General features: G+C 43.9%; 1 long non-coding RNA gene across 1 annotated transcript in view; it reads left to right on the top strand.

Annotated features, from left to right (window-relative positions):
- LOC147116642 (uncharacterized) overlaps nt 1–19,388 on the top strand; it is a 125,760-nt gene that overhangs the window by 30,911 nt on the left and 75,461 nt on the right. The gene's annotated exons all lie outside the window — the stretch shown is intronic.

Below are 19,388 nucleotides of genomic sequence, written 5' to 3'. Positions count from 1 at the left end.
GCAGTGCACTTGATTTGTACATGGCACAGAGTATTTTGTGTCATTGGTCAGAATAAAGGAGCATTCCAGCGCAAAATGGGAATTGGAAAGACACAAGATATGGTTTTAAGGTTTCTGTAAAAAGGTGTAAATGCTAATGTTCCCTTTATGTGCACTGAGAACACAAAAACATGCAATAGAATTCCAGTAGTTTTATTAGACAACAGCTCAAATGGCTGACTTTTCTTAAGTGATTCGTATTATCGGTTGGTACATCATGATGCATCAGTGATCTGTAAACACCCACTTGCATTTGAATACTGCCTTTAATGTAGTAAACTATACCAAGGTGTTTCACTGGAGCGATTATCCGCGAATTCTATTTACTGTACAGAAAACGTTTATTGGTATTAAACCCTGCCCCAAATGTAACTTATAACACAAACTGCACCACTAGGCTGGACTTGCAATGTGAAGCATAACATGGGGTTAACAGCATAAAGATGTACTTTCATGCTGTCTATGATTTTTGCTTTTTTTAGAATGATACTAAATTGCAAAAGTGACCAGCATTGGAAAGATAGCCCCATTGTTTATGTTTTTTTTCCTGTACTTCTGATGTAAATCAATGTGGATTCCTATGATAATTAAAATATAGAATAATGCATCACTCAATAACCTCTTAATTACAATTCATTTATTTTAAATCCATCTAGTCATTTGTTGATTTTGTTTAGATTTTAAAGTCAGATTTGAAGATAAATTCTTTATTAAAATTCAATGCATCATTTGTAGAAGAGGTTTTTAGTAAAGAGCAAAAAATGAATTCATCCTTAAATTATAATTGTATTATTGTTCCTTTTTGAAAAGGCATACAAGCCCTACAATTATCTGGAAGAGCTACCCCCTGTACCATAGAAAACCACATCACAATTCATTACAGAGAGGTGACAATGATTGTTTCATACTTTAAAATAAATGGCCTTTTCAGATGCTAATCAGTCCTTACTGTGTTATCTGACTCATTCTTCAGTTATATGAGTTAATAATTTATGGAATGAATTGTGTTATAATTTTACTGTGTCAGAACTGTGTTGTAATTATACTAATGCTACATTTGAATTATTTACAAAAGATGGGTTGATGGTTATAATAACACAGTGCATTTTGCCTTTCCTTGCACTAAGCTTCACTTAAAGATAAAAGGTTTGTAAAATACAAAAGAAACATCAAACCTTTAAGGACTATATGGCAGGAATTGTGTTGTACATCAGCAAATTTAACATGATTAGGAGTTTTATGCAGAGAACAGTATTCTGGAAAGTTCTAGGTGTTCCTTTGTTATTGTCTTTATAATGGTGATGTCAAGTTGTACGAAAGTACATCTTATAAAATTGTGTTATGAACAAAATGCGTTTATATAGAACAAAGCAATTTTTGTCAGTTAAATAACCGCATTGTTGAGAATATAATTTGGAAGTTCTTAAGAATCTCACACCTGTTGTCCCATTTTGGGGAGAGTTTATACTTTAAGTGAGTAAGTCAGTATAGATGTTGAATGTAATTTGATTTACAGAGGTTGTGTTATGGGAGATAATCAGCACTTCAACCATTAGCCTAAACATTCACCCGCTCCGTCACCGGCGTACCATGGCTGCAGTGTGTACTAGTTATAGGGTGCATTGCAACAACTTGCAAGGCTTCTTCGGCAGCACATCCCAAACTCGCCACCTCAACCTCCCAGAAGAGCACCATCACTCCACGTTCCACTCTCAAGTCACACACCATCCTGACTTGGACATATATTGCTGTTCCTTCAAAATCCTGGAACTCCCTACCTAACAGCATTGTGGGAACACCTTCATCACATGGGCTGCAGCAGCTCAAAAAGGTTCACGACCACCACCTTCTCAAGGACAACTAGGGATGGACAATAAACACTGACCTTGTCAGCGATGCCCACATCCCAAGAATGAGTAAACAAAAAAGAAAAGCAGAATGAGAGAGAAAATAGAATCCACAATGTTGACTGTTTATTGCTTTGCTATGAAAATTGAATTTTAATTCCTTGACGATTGTGCATGTAAAGATTTCTATTTTTTTATTTTAAATTTTTCAAATAACTATTGCCAGTGAGCTCCTAATCAGCCATGGTGACGTTCGTTGGCGGAAATGCTATTTACCAGTCTTCTGCCAAAATTACAGCGGCTGATTGATAGAACTCTCAAGGAAATTTCCGGTCGAAGTTACTGATACCACACTCCCAGTGGAAGCCATGCTCAAGTCAGAAAAGCTGTGCCATCATGTAACCTTATCTGTGTCCTGGGCATCCTTCAAGCTCAGCTCCCTATCGAAAGGGATAGGTGAATTTATCATCTAAGTTCTGACTTTTGGGGAGGGCTAACAAGGCAAGGGAATACACAATAACTGGTAGGATACTGAGAAGTGCAGAGGAACAGAGGGACCTTGGAGTGCACATCCACAGATCCCTGAAGGTAGCAGGACAGATAGATAAGATGGTTAAGAAGGCGTACAGGATACTTTCCTTAATTAGCTGAGGCATAGAATATAAGAGCAAGGAGGTTATGCTTGAACTGTATAAAACACTAGTTGGGCCACAGCTAGAGTAGTGTGTACATTTCTGGTCACCACATTACAGGAAATATGTGATTGCACTAGAGAGGGTACAGAGGAGATTTACGAGGATGTTGCCTGGACTGGGGAATTTTAGCTATGAGGTAAGATTGGATAGGCTGGGGTTGTTTTCTTTGGAACAGAGGAGGCTGAGGGGAGACTTATTTGAGGTGTATAAAATGAGGGGCCTAGATAGAATGGATAGGAAGGCCCTATTTCCCCTAGCAAGAGAGGTCATAACCAGGGGGCAGAGATTTAAAGTAATTTGTAGAAGAATTAGAGGAGAGTTGAGGAGAACTTTTTTCACCCAGAGGGTGCTGGAGGTCTGGAACTCACTGCCTGAAAGGGTGGTAGAGGCAGAAACGCTCATCACATTTAAAAAGTACTTGGATATGCACTTGAAGTGCCGTAACCTACAAGGCTACGGACCAAGAGCTGGAAAGTGGGATTAGGCTGGATAGCTCTTTGTCGGCCGGCACAGACACGATGGGCCAAATGGTCTCCTTCTGTGCTGTAAATTTCTATGATTCTAAGTTAGACACCAATGTTATAAAAAATGGTAAATGCCAGTGTTCCCATCAGTAAATTTCCTATTTTCAACTGACTTGCCTGACCATCTTTTTGAAAAACAGAATCCAACAGGGCACCATCATTATAGGATATTATCACCCAACAGGTAGGGATTATCAATAATTGTTTACATTAATTATAGGGTAAAATGTAAAATCTCTAAATTTTACAACAAAACCTTAATCCTAAAAAGAGAAAGGATTAACGGTTCTATATTAAGTGGTTTATATATATAATATATATGTATATGCAATGGGAATATTGCCTAGATACTCGGTGAAGGACTTGTGATGTATGCATTAGTCTCTTTAGTGTTGCCTTCATGATTATGATGACCTGCCTTTATTTTCTACCTATTCCTCAAGGCAGGTAGATGACCCACAGATTCATCCATAAGCTTAAACCTATGCTTGGTCATACTTTAATTATTGTTTTAGGACAAAGTGGAGGATACTGGCATTTACCTGTATTGTACATTACCATCATATTTAATCATCTAGGAGTCATCAAAAGGTACAATTAGACAAAACACTGCTTCCCTGCTAGATAGGATATGTTAATTAGGAAACAGTGAGCATTTCACACATCTTGCTGTTTATCAGTCAATCGCAAATGATTTACTCTGCACACATCCTGTGAGCAAGTCATCGCTAAGTATTAGTCTGCACTTTTGAAAATGTCATTTGCCATTATTGCCACAGCATTATCTTCAAGAGAAATAATGAATTGCAACCTGATCAGAAGCATAATTTGTCTTTATTTGTGACTTAAATAAATGCAATTTCTATTCGATTGAACTCATTTTGTTGTTTCAGTTCACCAATTTCTCTAAATTGCAGTAGATTTTTATAAATGATGGAATAACTAATGAGTTTCTTGTTGGGAATTTTCTTGGGCCTAGAAATTCGGTAGGCTTAGCGCCGCATTTGAGGCGCTAGAGGGCCTAGCGCCGGAGTTATGGCCAGTTGAGAAATTCCCTGGGGCCCTAAATCGGCATTGCACCGGTAGCGCTGCGCCGGCACCGATGACGTCATCGGTGTGCGCAGTGTCCCGGTTGCCGTGGTAACCCGGCCCCAAGCCGAAATTCAGTTGCGCCCGCCTCGCCCGTGGCAGGCGCAACTAAGACTCTGGCAACAGAGTCTTCCCCCAGTGTGCGCCGGCGCATAAAGGTGGAGCGGCGGCCGGCCGCGTTCCCGGCGGCCGCCTGCCCGCACCTCCCTTCCCGGACTCCTGCATTCCCCCCCCGCGGCCCTGATCAGTGTCTGATGCGAGCCCGGCACTTCCCCGAGGTGCCGGGCTCAGATGTCGGGTCAATCCGCCGGACAGTTGTCGGCTGCAGGCAGCTCCTCCTTAACAGGAGGAGGAGGCCTGCAGTTCCCCCGCCTGCCGCACCGCATCGGGTGCCGCAGCGGGGGATTAGCGCCGGGAAACCCAAGTTCACGCCCGTTTTGAGGCGCTAAAGGAGGGTTTTAGCGCCCGCCGCCGTCTGGGCCCGGCGCACCCGAATTTTCGTCGCGCGCTGCCGCATTACCGCTGGCGCAAACTTTCTGGCGCTACAGCCCTGGCAAGACCAAAACCCAATTTCTAGGCCTTGGGGTTCTCCCAGTTGGCCGCCGTAAGTTTGGCAGAAACCCCGTTTATCCAGAGTTTCTGTCGATCTTCCGCTGAAATTACGGCAGTCGATCAGGAGAACCCTTGAAGAAATTCCCGGTGTCTTTTTTTCCCCAGGCTCTGTATAGTTTGCCATACCATGGATTCTACCCTTATCACCTTAGGGAAGATTTACAAAATTTATTTCTGATCCCTTAAGATAGTTGAGCAAAATTAGAGTTTCCTATCCTTTTCCAAGTTTTATATAGAATATACAGCATAGGAACAGGGCATTCGGTCCAACCAGTTTATGCTCTACTCAAGCCTCCTCCCACCTTTCCTCATCTAACTCTATCAGCATAACCCTCTATTCCCTTCTCCCTCACATGCTTATCTAGCTTCCCCTTAAATGCGTCTATACTGTTCGCCTCAACTACTCCCTGTGGTAGCGAGTTCCACATTCTGGTGGCGAGTTCCACATTCTGGTGGCAAGTTCCACATTCCTACCTTGTGGGATCTTCCTCATTTTCCACTGGAGTTAAGCCGGTCTAGATCACATTCTGGGAAAACCACAGGATGGACCATGTCTCTAGAGGCAGTTATAATGTTACAGTGCCACTATAACAGGCAAAATTCAGGAGGCAAACACATTCTTAATACCCATACTGTAAATACCTGGGTAGGTTGTGGAGTGGCAGATAACTTTTAACTAATTGACTTAAGGACAAATTAAGAACTGATGTCAAAAAACAAAATACATACACAAAAAAATGTAAAAGAGACTGTATAAAATAAACAGACCACAAGGATTCAGGGGATAGATAGGAGAGATCATAGTATGTGAAGGATATAACTATTAGAAGAATGAGAAAGACCCAATGAGGTGTTAGAAATTAGGGTATCCAAAATATATGGGGTTATGCAAATGAAAGCGTGACGCAAATAAGACTGTGTTTACATGACTGTACAGGTTGAATGTCCAAAATCCGGAGTTCCAAAATCTGGAGTGTTCCAGAATCTGGACTCCGGGACAATTGGCAGGGTTGTCTGGAATCCGCAAAATGTTCCGGAATCCGGAACTCTGGCTTTTGGGCGCGCAACCTGTACTTCAAAAAGCTCTTAACTTCTGTTGTCTTTTTTTGAAAAATCCTATGGAAAATGCGAGTGATGCAATAAAACTTTAGTGTTGTGTTTTATCCTCCTTAATCTGCACAGCTCCACTAAGTGTTTCTGCCAGGCTGCGGCCACAGCACCAAGCCGCCCTGGTGGCCTAGTGTGGGCCATCGGATGCTCTGCAGAGCTCGCAGCGTCCCTCCCCTTTAACAGAAGGGGAGGGGCGGAGAAACGCGTCAGCGCTACGCGGAGCAGCCCAGGCATTTCCGGACTTGGAACATGTTTCTGATGTCCGAAGTCCGGAAACGCTCGAGCCCAGGTTGCGATATTTCCGGACTTCAGACATCAGAAACACGTTCCGAAGTCCGGAAAAACACGAAAACCGGCTTGGCCTCGGTCCCAAGGTTGTCGGATTCAGGACGCTCAACCTGTATTAGAACTTGAGACAAAAGTGTCTCTTCAGAATAGCTGGATAGATGCTTAGAATTTGCTTATGTTTTTGGTTCCCTGCACATGTTATAACATTCTGCACTGTGACTGATGTATATAATCTTGTTTCCAAGCTAGCTATCTGCTGTTTGTAAGTTAGGATTTCAACTTTGTTTTAAGTATCTTTAATTTGACCAACTGAGGCTCAATGCCTATGTTTCTTCCATTACTGCTAATAACCATATTATAATGCTAAGTTAGGATTTTGACTTTGTTTAACAAAGCTACTTTAAAATGCTTAAGTTAACCAGTGTGTGACAATAGAATAGAGGATATCTTTGGGAATTTACCGATTCATTCCATGTCTGATGGAATCAGACAATAGTCTGATAATGGAATGAACTAGTTCGTTTTGCATAGCAAAAGCTACATGAACAGCGTGAACATAAATAACTGATAACAAGCAGCTACGAACATCTGAAGGCCGAGAATGGCATATCTAACTCCAAACTTGGGAGGATAAGAAGGAAAGATAAGAGGAATTCAGATGGTGGGCCTTCAGAATGCATAAACAGAAAAGACATGTGAGGGAAAAGCATGAAACCCTTTAGAGGACAGCTTTCATCTGAAAGTTCAGACAAAGAACTCGACGTGCCATTGGGCACCTTGGTTTAAGAAGAACCCTTACAGGTCATACAGTCCTGTCCATATTGTATATCAGGCCCACCCCTAAAAAAGGGAATAAAAGCAAGACCCCAAAAGCCCTTAGCACACACGGCGGATGGGAGAGCCATACAAGAGTGGGGCTGGCCTAACACTCTTCCAGGAGTGAACCCATTCTTGGAGGTTCTAGACGAGAGAAAGAAAGGCCGTAAGCCGGAGAACTGTTCGCGCACGCCAGCCGTCTGTCCAATCGGAACTGGTACCAGCTACTTGTCATGGTCGTATGTTTTTGCTGTATAACTAGTGTGTTATATTCCGTCTTAAACTCTGATTAAACACAATATTCTCACCATATTGGTTTGCAGTCGATCCTGATTATCTGAAAGACCAGAGATAATTTAATCTCTACAGAGGTAGGTTGTCCCACCATCATTAGTACCAGTCCCATTTGAGAGTTATCAGTGAAGAACGTAGAGTGATTTTTCTCTGCTTTGTGCCTATGGAATAAAAAGCAGAGGGAAAATGGGCAGATACTAGTTGTGCAGGGACTTCACCCTTTGTGTTGCTCATGGGCTTTCAAGAGTTTCCTTGGACGTGGGGGATGGAGTCCTTGGGCTGGATTTTGCCAGCCCCGGGGAGGCAGGTTTGGAGACGGGACTGCTGGGAAAATGGCAGAATTTGGGGGCGGGTGCCCAACCCACCTCCATGCCATCTTGCCAGGAGGTGGGTAGCCGACCCGCGCCGGGTCCCGCCTCCTCGAGGCGGGCAGGGGATTAATGCAAATTAACTGCCTGTTAACAGGTAGTTAACAGCCAGTTTTTTGGCTAATCCCTATTTTGAGCCCTGACGTGTGGGCTTCCTGACGGCTCCGAACCTCGCCAGGGTCAGCGAGGCGGGCAGTCGTCTGTGGGGGTCGGAGGGGCCGAGATGTCCGGTGTGCAGGTGAGTAATGGGTGCATGTGTGCAGAGGTAAGTGTGTGAGGTGTGTGTAAAGTGTTTTAATAAGTTTTACTTACCTTTACTTCTTCCTGGAGGCTTCCTCCCTTCAGGTCTCGGGAGTCCCTCAGCTCACCGGCACAGAAAGCAGAATGGCCGCTGAACTGTCAAAAGCTGCAGCCTTCTGCTTTCTGCTCAGGAAGGCTTTCTAATTGAGTCTTGAGTAAAGACACAACTTAGAAGACAGATTGTCAGTGTTTGACAGCTTCACAGAGCTGTCAAACGATGACATTTCATCTGTCAAAAGCTCTTGACAGATGAAACGGCACTCGCTGATGTCACCTGTAACTGGCTTTCCCTTAATTGGCCTGCTAAGCCCGCTGGGCGGGCTTAACAAGGTCAATCAAGGGAAAATAGCGTGGGTTGGCCGCAAGTTGATGGAGGCGGGACTAAAACCCAACAAGTGGGAGTCCCGCCTCCAAAAGCTCCCCATTGACAAAATCCAGCCCATAGTCCCTACAACAGAAGCAAGCAGTGAAATAATATGCAAATGAATTAGGAGTGATGTCATCACACCTACTGCCTCATTTTCCTGGGCCTCCACTTGGTAAAGACCCAAAAGTAGGGGATCCCACTGATTGCAGGCCTTACGCCTTGCATCTAGCCCACTCTGATCAGAGAGCTTGAATAGGCAAGCAAGAAGGTATTTTTTTTCTTCTGCAGGGCCAACAGGATGGACATAGGAGATGCAAAACTTCTGGCTAGTGCTTCAGCACAGCAGTTATTTTGCCAGCAACTATATGGCCACCAAAACAGTGGCTATTACTGCTGCTGTAGGCTTTTCTCCCCACTTTCAAGCACTAGACCCTGCCAAGATGTGAGTCCTGACCAGGGGAACACCAAGCTTAGCTGAAAATACAGGTGGTGCCATATCAGAAGGAATGCACTAAGGATATGCTAGCCTACCTTGTGCCCAGGCAAAGGGTAGGAGGAAATCAGTTTTTGTATCTGTTAGCAGTAGCAATTATTCCCTGCCAATGTTTACAACTGCCATTATATTTTCCAAGATTTGAGATTGTATAATGGGATGTCAGGGTATCTGTATATGGTTATATTAGACCAAGCTTATGTTGTCTTGGGAAAAATTCTATTTAGAGACTGGAACATATATACATGTTATGTTTTACATTACTTCCTTTGGCTATAAGTATGCATGTTTTTTAACCTATGAAGAAAATAGGAGAAAACTAGAAATTTAAAAACCTACCCGCCTGGATTTTGCAGTAAAAATAACAGCGAGGCTATCAGCGCTGAACGTTATTAAAGAGTAAATTGGACAGCAACTTCTGCCAACCGCACATGCAGAGTTAAACATGGAAATCAGGAAGTTGCTGTCCGAGTTGCCCTGCTCCTCCAGAAGCTTCGCTGTAACAGTATCTTGCCAAGAGATTCGCTATTGAATGGCGTGAAGTTGGGTGACTTGTGTGATAAATACCCACTAAACACACCAGAAAATGTTAAGGCTTGTCCATTCATAGAATCACAGAAATTTACAGCACAGAAGGAGGCCATTCGGCCCATCTTGTCCGTGCCGGCCGACAAAGAGCTATCCAACCTAATCCCACTTTCCAGCACTTGGTCTGTAGCCTTGTAGGTTATGGCACTTCAAGTGCATATCCCAGTATTTTTTAAATGTGATGAGGGTCTCTGCCTCTACCACCCTTTCAGGCAGTGAGTTCCTGACCCCCACTGACCCCATTCAAGTGTAAGTGAATTTTTAATGGCAGGATCAGTCATAATTATTGCCAAACAACCTCTCTGGCATTGAAAATTAACTTTTAAAAGCATGTAGTCTCATTCCTTCTTTATTGTTGGATATTTTAAAAAATGTAAATAATTTTTTTTACTTTTACTTTCTTGTCTCTTATCTCGCTCTCTTAATCCCATCTTTCTTTTCCTCTCTTTATTTCGCATTCTGTACATGATTTGACATTGAATTAACTATTCCAACTTACACTTCCTGGTACAGACTCTGCATGTTTCGTTAAGGATTCTTCAATCTGATTGGTTAAGGAGACACACTGTTGCTTGTCCTGTTCATGCAGGTCCTAGATCCCCTGTAGAGGGCGCCATGCTGTTTAGAATTTCTAATCACTACACGTTCCGTAGAAAGTCTGTGGGTAATTTTAATGGCCCAGAAATTCGAGTCGGGGGCTTGCCGCGCGTGTAAGCCCCCGATCTGCACTTACCCGACGCGCCGGCCGTTGAGCTTCAGGGACGCTTGGAATTGCTGTTTTAAAATGTTGACTCCCGGGCAGCGTCTGACATCACGCCGCCCAGGAGTGCAGCCAGCGCGAAGCCTGGAGCGCGCTGTGCAAGTGAGACACGCCCCTTGAGGTCTCAGTTTAATAGGACACGCCCCCAATGTTTCTCACAAGCTGCTAAGCATTTTTACATGCAAAGCAGCATTTTAAATAGGCTTTTGGTATTTTTATGAAGCTTTTGGTAACTTTTATAAACTTTTAAAAACGTTTACATTATTTTGAAGAATCTGAAGTAGTTTTAAACAGAATTAAAGCAATTTAAAGACTTTTAAAAGCCCTAAAAGAATTTTTTAAATTCCATTTATTTATTTAGCAATGTCGTCATCATACGTGTCTTCACACTGTTCCCTTTGGGGAACTGTATGAAGTGGTGGAAGGATTTATGGCCGTGATTAACGCTCATTCCGTGACCGTAACCATCTTTGAACCAGCCATTAGGGCGGTTAGCCCTATGGCGGGAGGGTTTTACGGGCTCCCACAAGCTATACAAGGAGCGGGGGGCCACCCACACCCACGGACGCAAATATCCCACTGGATGTCAACCCAGAATTTAGAGCCGGAGCTCCGACTCCACTTGCCGGGACTGTCTGGAGCGGGGTTCGAAACCCTACCCTGATCTGGCCCAGCGGCGGGGATCCTACCGCTATGCCAAAGGCCCAATCCGATTAGCAAAGTGAAATGGCTTGAATGAGCACAATTCACGGCATTAAAAGAACTCACAATTGAACTGATGATGACCTCAGCAATCTCCTCAAGGAGGTGGAGGCGCAGCGCCTGCTCATCATTGGTAATGAGAAGTCAAAGGCGCCGCAAAAAGGGCAGATGATAGCTTGGTCTTTCAAGTGGCAGCATAGGGCTCCAGTCACGGGGAGGGAAAAGGCGCAGGAAACGTATGGGTGTCACCTTTTGTGCGGAGTGGGCCTTTTGCGTAGCAGTAAGCATCCCTGCCGCTGGGCCAGAAGGAGTAGGGTTTCGAACCCCACTCCAGACAGTCCCGGCAAGTGGAGTCGGAGCTCCAACTATAAATTCTGGGTGGACATCCAGCGGGATACTTGTGTCCGTGGGTGTGGGTGGCCCCCCCCCTCAGATGGGTTGTGGGAGCCCGTAAAACCCTCACGCCATAGGACTAACCACCCTAATGGCTGGTTCAAAGATGGTTACGGTCACGGAATGAGCGTTAATCACGGCCATAAATCCTTCCACCACTTCATACAGTTCCCGAAAGGGAACAGTGTGAGGATACGTACGACGATGACCTCTTGCGCAATGCACCTCCTTGGACCCTCAGTCGCAGATGCGAGGGGGCAAATCGTGCAATTGTTAAATTTTTCATTTTATTGACATGTAAAATGTTGGCCCAGTAATTCCATTCCAAATGCGCGAGTACGGTCGGGGTACTTACGCGTCTGGCCGGAGGAAATGCCGGTTTTCAGCATGCACAGTGCATGTGGGGAAAACCGGCATTTCCTGTCCTCTGAACAAAGGGGTTCAGAGGCAGAACGCATGCGACTGCACAGGCAGCGCGTGCGCAGTAAAATTCGCCGCTTTCATTCATGCTTTCAGTGAGGTCAAGTCCTTACAACTTACACATGAAAAAAGCATGGGTACAGTTGCTCCAGAGGCTGCGGAGGAAGATATTTCTTATCGTGGAGCTTCTGAAAGTGTGTATGTCTGTATATATTCCTTTGTGTGTTATGTATATATTCCTTTACTTATGTGTATGAATGTATTATTTAATTATGACTTTCAGAGAAAGTAACTTATTGGAAAATCATAATTAAAAACATACATTCATACACAAGTAAAGGAATACAAAACATACATACATATACGTAAAGGAATATATGCGGACATACATACATAATTACTTATTACTGATGAAAAGTTTCTTTCTTAAAAGTGCTGGAAATGTTACATTACTCATTTTAGAACACTCATTTTCACATTCCATTCACACAGCCACAATTGCTCCTTCTACCTACCGTTCTGAAAACCCGTTTAAAAAAAAAAAAAAAAATTTAAACTTTAAAACTTACTTAAAATTTCTTAAAATAACTTCCCTCCCTTTCCCAAACAAAAATATTGCCTTTCAGAAGCTCCACGATAAAATATATCTTCCTCCGCAGCCTTGGAACAACTTTACACATGCTTTTTTCAAGTGTAACTTGTAAGGGCTTACCCTCACTGAATCCATGAATGAAATCGACGAAGTTCACTGCGCAAGCGCTGCCTGTGCAGTCGCACGCGCTGTGCCTCTGAACCCCTTCGTTCAGAGGACTGGAAATGCCGGCGTTCCCCCAGACCGTACTCACGCATTTGGACACGAATTTCTGGCCCAATGAATGGCTAGTGCACTGGAGCCAGTTAGGTACCTAAAATACCACCAGGAAGACAAAATAAGGTACAAAAACAGAAAATGCTGGAACTACTCAGCAGGTCAGGCAGCATCTGTGGAGGGAGAAACAGAGTTAACGTTTCAGATCGATGATCTTTCGTTCTGACGATGGGTCATCGACCTGAAACATTAACTCTGTTTCTCTCTCCACAGATGCTGCCTGACCTGCTGAGTATTTCCAGCATTTTCTGTTTTTGTTTCAGATTTCCAGCATCCGCAGTATTTTGCTTTTGACAAAATAAGGTGATTGCTCTCCAAATTACTGTACATTTTGGCATTACTGAATGAGAAAGCCAGTTTGGCATACCAAAAACTGCAAGGCTTCTGAAAGGACTCTGTGGAAGAGAAGGTATGCAATTTAGAAAGACTGATTTTCTCCCCCCAATCAAGAAGCACCTGGTGCATCACGAACAATAGTTTACATTAACATGCCTTTAACAAAGAAAAATATCACAGCGGCGAAAGGAGCGAGCACTGAGTCTTTGTGGGAGGCTTAGAAGAGGTGACTAAAAGATTTATCAAAGAGATGTGTTCAGACAAGGTTTTGAAAAATGTGAAGAAAGGTAGAGGGCATAGGTTCTGAGGGGGGATTTGCAATGTGTTGGATGCTCTGCCACCAAAGGTGAAGTAGAGGGAGGGGGAGAGGCACAGGAGGCCAGCGGGCATAGGAGGGGATATAATGTACTGTGTGCAGTTTTGGTCTCCTTACCTAAGAAAGGATATACTTGCCATAGAGGGAGTGCAGCAAAGGTTCACCAGACTGATTCCTGGGATGGCAGGACTGTCGTATGAGGAGAAATTGGGTCGATTAGGCCTGCATTCACTAGAGTTTAGAAGAATGAGAGGGGATCTCATTGAAACGTATAACATTCTGACAGGGCTAGACAGACTGGATGCAGGGAGGATGTATCCCCTGGCTGGGGGGTCTAGAATGAGGGGTCACAGTCTCAGGATATGGGGTAGGACATTTAGGACTGAGGTGAGGAGAAATTTCTTCACTCAGAGGGTGGTGAACCTGTGGAATTCTCTACCACAGAAGGCTGTGGAGGCCAAGTCACTGAATATATTTAAGAAGGAGATAGATAGATTTCTAGACACAAAAAGCATCAAGGGGTATGGGGAGAGAGTGGGAATATGATATTGTGATAGAGGATCAGCCATGATCATATCGAATTGCGGAGCAGGCTCGAAGGGCCGAATGGCCTACTCCTGCTCCTATTTTTCTATGTTTCTATGTTACTATATGGTTTGCGAAGGTTGCAGAGGTATGGTTGAGTGAGGCTATGGTTTGAGGATGAGGTTGAAGAATCTGTTTGGCCAGCAAACCAGTGAAGGTAAATGAGAATGGGGTGATGATGAGTGGAACTTAGTGTAGAGCAGAATGAGGGCAGCAATCTTTTGTATGTTTTGCAGTTTATGGAGAGAAAGGCATTTGAGAAGTTAAGTCTAGAGGTGACATAGGCCATGGATAAGAGTTTTGGTGGCATTGGAGCAACATAACAACAGAGGAGTGTAGCGGTTCAAGAAGGCGGCTCACCGCCACCTTCTCAATGGCAATTAGGGATGGGCAAAAAATGCCAGCCTTGCCAGTGATGCGCACATCTCGAGAATTTTTTTAAATTCGTTCATGGGATGTGGGCGTCGCTGGCAAGGCCAGCATTTATTGCCCATTCCTAGTTGCCCTTGAGAAGGTGGTGGTGAGCCGCCTTCTTGAACCGCTGTGGTCCGTGTGGTGAAGGTGTGCCCACAGTGCTGTTAGGGAGGGAGTTCCAGGATTTTGACCCAGCGGCGAAGAAGGATCGGCGATACACTTCCAGGTCAGGGTGGTGTGTGACTTGGAGGGGAACTTGGAGGTGATGGTGTTCCCATGTGCCTGCTGTCCTTGTCTTTCTAGATGGTAGAGGTCGTGGGTTTGGGAGATGCTGCCGAAGAAGCCTTGGCGAGTTGCTGCAGTGCATCTTGTAGATGGTACACACTGCACTCACAGTACGCCAGTGGTGGAGGGAGTAAATGTTTAAGGTGGTGGATGAGGTGCCAATCGAGCAGGCTGCTTTGTCTTGGATGGTGTCGAGCTTCTTGAGTACTATTGGAGCTGCACTCATCCAGGCAAGTGAAGAGTATTCCATCACACTCCTGACTTGTGCCTTGTAGATGGTGGAAAGGCTTTGGGGAGTCAGGATTTGAGACACTTGTCGCAGAATGCCTAGCCTCTGACCTGCTCTTGTTGCTACAGCATTTATGTGGCTGGTCCAGTTAAGTTTCTGGTCAATGGTGACCCCCAGGATGTTGATGGTGGGGGATTCAGCGATGGTAATGCCGCTGAATGTCAAGGGGCGGTGGTTAAATGCTCACTTGTTGGAGATAGTCATTCCTGGCACTTGTGTGGCGCGAATGTTACCTGCCACTTATCAGCCCAAGCCTGAATGTCATCCAGGTCTTTATTATCTGCTTCATTATCTGAGGAGTTGCGAATGGCACTGAACACTGCAGTCATCAGCGAACATCCCCATTTCTGAACTTATGATGAAGGGAAGGTCATTGATAAAGCAGCTGAAGATGGTTGGGCCTAGGACACTGCCCTGAGGAACTCCTGCAGCGATGTCCTGGGACTGTGGTGATTGACCGCCAACAACCACAACCATCTTCCTTTGTGCTAGGTATGACTCCAGCCAGTGGAGAGATTTCCCCCTGATTCTCATTGACTTCAGTTTTACTAGGGCTCCTTGATGCCACACTCAGTCAAATGCTGCCTTGATGTTAAGGGCAGCCACTCTCGTCTCATCTCTGGAATTCAGCTCCTTTGTCCATGTTTGGACCAAGGCTGTAATGAGGTTGAGAGCCAAGTCAGGTGTGATGTAATAAAACTCACTACGCACTTGGTTTGAGCATAAAGCAAGGCTTTAATCAACTTGTTTCAGAATATGGAGGTCTAGTTGTACTTCACTAGTTCCTTGTCTTACAAAATGTCCCTGGAAAGCTGGGGCCGACGCCTGAGTATTTATACTCCTTGGACGGCGCCACCAGCTGGCTGTCCAGCATTATTTCATGAGTAGTTTCTTGATGAATGATGAGATTTATAACAAGGAGTGTGATGGAATACTCTCTACTTGCCTGGATGAGTGCAGCTCCAACAACACTCATGAAGCTCGACACCATCCAGGACAAAGCAGCCCGCTTGATTGGCATCCCATCCAACACCTTAAACATTCACTCCCTCCACCACCGGCGTACCGTGGCTGCAGTGTGTACCATCTACAAGATGCACAGCAGCAACTCGCCAAGGCTTCTTCGGCAGCACCTCCCAAACCCGCAACCTCTTCCACTTAGAAGGACAAGGGCAGCAGGCACATGGGAACATCACCCCCTCCAAGTCACACACCATCCTGACTTAGAATTATATCACCGATCCTTCATCGTTGCTGGGTCAAAATCCTGGAACTCCCTACCTAACAGCACTGTGGGAGTACCTTCACCATACAGACTGCAGCGGTTCAAGAAGGTGGCTCACCACCACCTTCTCAAGGGCAACTAGGGATAGGCAATAAATGCTGGCCTTGCTAGCGACGCCCACATCTCATAAAAATGAATTTAAAAAGAACTCCTCCTCATTGAACCAGGGTTGGTCCCCTGGCTTGATATCAATGGTAGAATGAGGGATATGCCGGGCCATGAGGTTACAGATTGTGGTGGAATATAATTCTGCTGCTGCTGATGGCCCACAGCACCTCATCAATGAATTTAAAAAAATCATAAAATCTTACAACCCAGAAGGAGACCATTGTGCCTATGCCAGCCCTTGGAAAGAGCTGTCCAATTTAGTCCCACACCCCAGTTTTTTCTCCATAACCCTGCAAATTAGTTCTCTTCAAGTACATGTCCAATTGCCTTTTGTAAGTTCCTGTGGAATCTGCTTCTACCACCCAGTCAGATAGTGGATTCCAGATCTTAACGACCCTCTGTGTGACAAAAATCCCCTCATTTCCCCCTCTAGTTCTTTTGCCAATTACTTTAAATCTATGACCCCTGGTTACCGACTCACTTGCCAGTGGAAACATTTTCTCCTTATTTACTCTTATCGACACCCCTCATAATTTTGAACACCTCTTGTAAATCTCCCCTTAACCTTCTCTGCTCTAAGGAGAACAATCACAGCTTCTCCCATTTCTCCACATAACTGAAGTCCCACATCCCCAGTATCATTCTGGTAAACATCTTCTGCACCCTCTCCAAGGCCTTGACATCCTTCCTAAAGTGTGGTGCCCAGAATTGTATACAATACTCCAGATGAGGCCCAACCAGAGATTTGTAAAGGTTTAGCAGGACTTCCTTGTTTTTGTATTCAATGCCCCTATTTACAATGCTATGTATCCTATACACTTTCTTAACTGCCTTATCAACTTGCCCTGCCACCTTCAAAGATTTGTGAATATACACTCCCAGGTTTCTCTGCTCTTGCACCCCCCTCAAAATAGTACCATTTAGATTATACTGCCTCTCCACGTTGCTCCTCCCAAAGTGCATCACTTCAGACTTATCCATATTAAATTGCATCTGCCATGTGTTTGCCCATTTCACCAGCCTATCTAAGTCCTCCTGAAGGCTGCTATTATCCTCCTCACTATTTACTACATTGGAAAGTTTTGTATCATTCACAAACTTCAAAATTGTACTCCCTATACCCAAGTACAGGTTATTTATATATAACAAGAAAAGCAATGGTCCTAATACTAACGCCTGCGGGACCCCACTGCATACTTCTTTCCAGTCAGAAAAACATCTGTGTACCACTATTCTCTCCCCCCTATCCCTTAACCAATTTTGTATCCAAGTTACCACTGTCCCTTTAATACCATGTGCTTCTATTTTCCGCATGGGTCTGTTATGTGTTACTTTATCAAATGCCTTTTGAAAGTCCATAGAAACAACGTCTACTGCACTACCTTCATCAACCCTATATTTTATTTCATCAAAGAACTCAATCAGGTTAGTCAGACATGATTTATGTTTAACAAATCCGTGCTGGCTGTCCCTTGTCAACCCATGATTCTCCAAGTGAGAATTAATTTTGTTCTTGATAATGGTCTCTAGTAGTTTTCCTACCACTGATGTTAGACTGACTGGCCTGTATTTACCAGGTTTATTCATCTCCCCTTTTTTGAACACGGGTATAACATATGCAATCCTCCAATCCTCTGGCACAACTCCCATACCCATCACTCAATTTAGTCGGTAATTTTTTAATGATGGTGCTGAGGATAGAGTTGCTAAAGGTGTTTTGAACCAATTCCTTTGTTAAGTGTAGGCAGCAGGTTTCTTTAAAAGGACAGTTCAGGCATTTAGCTTAATCTTACAGCACAGAAGGAGGTCATTTGGCCCATCGTGCCTGTGCCGGCTCTTTGAAGGAGCTGTCCAATTTAGCCCCACATCCCAGCCTTTTCCCCCATAATGCTGCAAATTAGTCTCTTTAATTGGTCTTGCACCTGTATTTTATTCTTTAGCCCACAGAATCCATCTCCTGCTGTCAGCAACTCGCAGTGTGGCGGTCAGTGATCAGGAACCATGCAGCATATTTCAGTGGATTTTCTTGCTGCTTCTCCCCCATTGCAGCTGGTGTAATCAATAATGTCTAGACTTGAGCTAGAAAATAATAGGAACGTGGTTTCTGTTTGCAATTCACTATAGAGTGAATGACTGCATTGGGCGGGGGGACATTGAAGGGAAGCCAGGCAATTTCCCATGGGAGGGAGCAAAATTCAGTGGGTTAGTCATTCTGGGTTACATTTCAGCACCTCCGAGTAGTCAGGCTTAGGGTTACATTGTCACTGATTTGGAAGGAGGCTGCTTATCCACCCGGCCAGGGAATTATGCATGGTACACAGATTTAAAAGGGAGAATAGAAAAAGGAAGGGGAGGGGGGAGTAGAAGGGAGAAGAAGCAGGTTTGACATCCTTTGCCAAGTCCAAAAACCTGAACAGAGGGCAGGATAGGGAAAGGAGAGCCGAGCATGATTTGAGTTCTAATGTTTCTTTGCTATTAATAAAAAAAAATTGTTTAAATACCTTAAAGTCTTCATATTATGGGATACCAGTCGAATAACAGACTTCTGTGTTTAAAATGCAATTCTGATGTTCAGTTTACTGTTTAGAAATTTCCAGCTGGACTGGATGGCACCTTTCATATACATTACATCCTTGTGATAAATTTACAGCAATCTGTTCTGGATTTAGCTTCTGAGCCTCACATTTTGGATTGTTTAAGCAACAAACTTGTTTTTAGAAAGCTATTGTCACTGGTAACTTTATATTTACCTGTAAAAATATTGTCAGCAATTGATTTACTTCTGTTGAAGTTGTAAATATAGATTAAGTATTTTAAATTATTTAATCTTTGATACTAACTTTTATGAGTCCTGAGTGTATTGGTGTGCACACAAGCCTGTTTTGAAAGGATTTGTAAGTACTGTAGTTCTTCTGCTTGAACTAATATACAGATAAAATTCAACGAGAGCGGTGGAGGGAAAATATTGCTGTAAATTTTGCTTTCTTATAACATAGTGAGGTTCTTGGGATGTTTCACAATTTTTGGAGTGGAAATACTTTAGCTTTAGTGATTTTTCACCTTCATGTGGCTCTGTGTTTTTCACATTTCAATTTTTTGTGCACCCAGATACTAAGAAGAAACTTTTGACCTTTTTTTCCAAACAAAGAAGTGATAGAAGTCCCACCACATATATGGTTGTGTGGGAAAGCTGTTAA

Source organism: Somniosus microcephalus, chromosome 6, assembly GCF_052327205.1.
Source record: "Somniosus microcephalus isolate GS21.2 chromosome 6, FLI_Smic_1.0, whole genome shotgun sequence".
Taxonomy (NCBI): Eukaryota; Metazoa; Chordata; class Chondrichthyes; order Squaliformes; family Somniosidae; genus Somniosus; species Somniosus microcephalus.
Note: the sequence above shows the minus strand (reverse complement) of the source record. Positions and strands in the feature narration are given on the sequence as shown.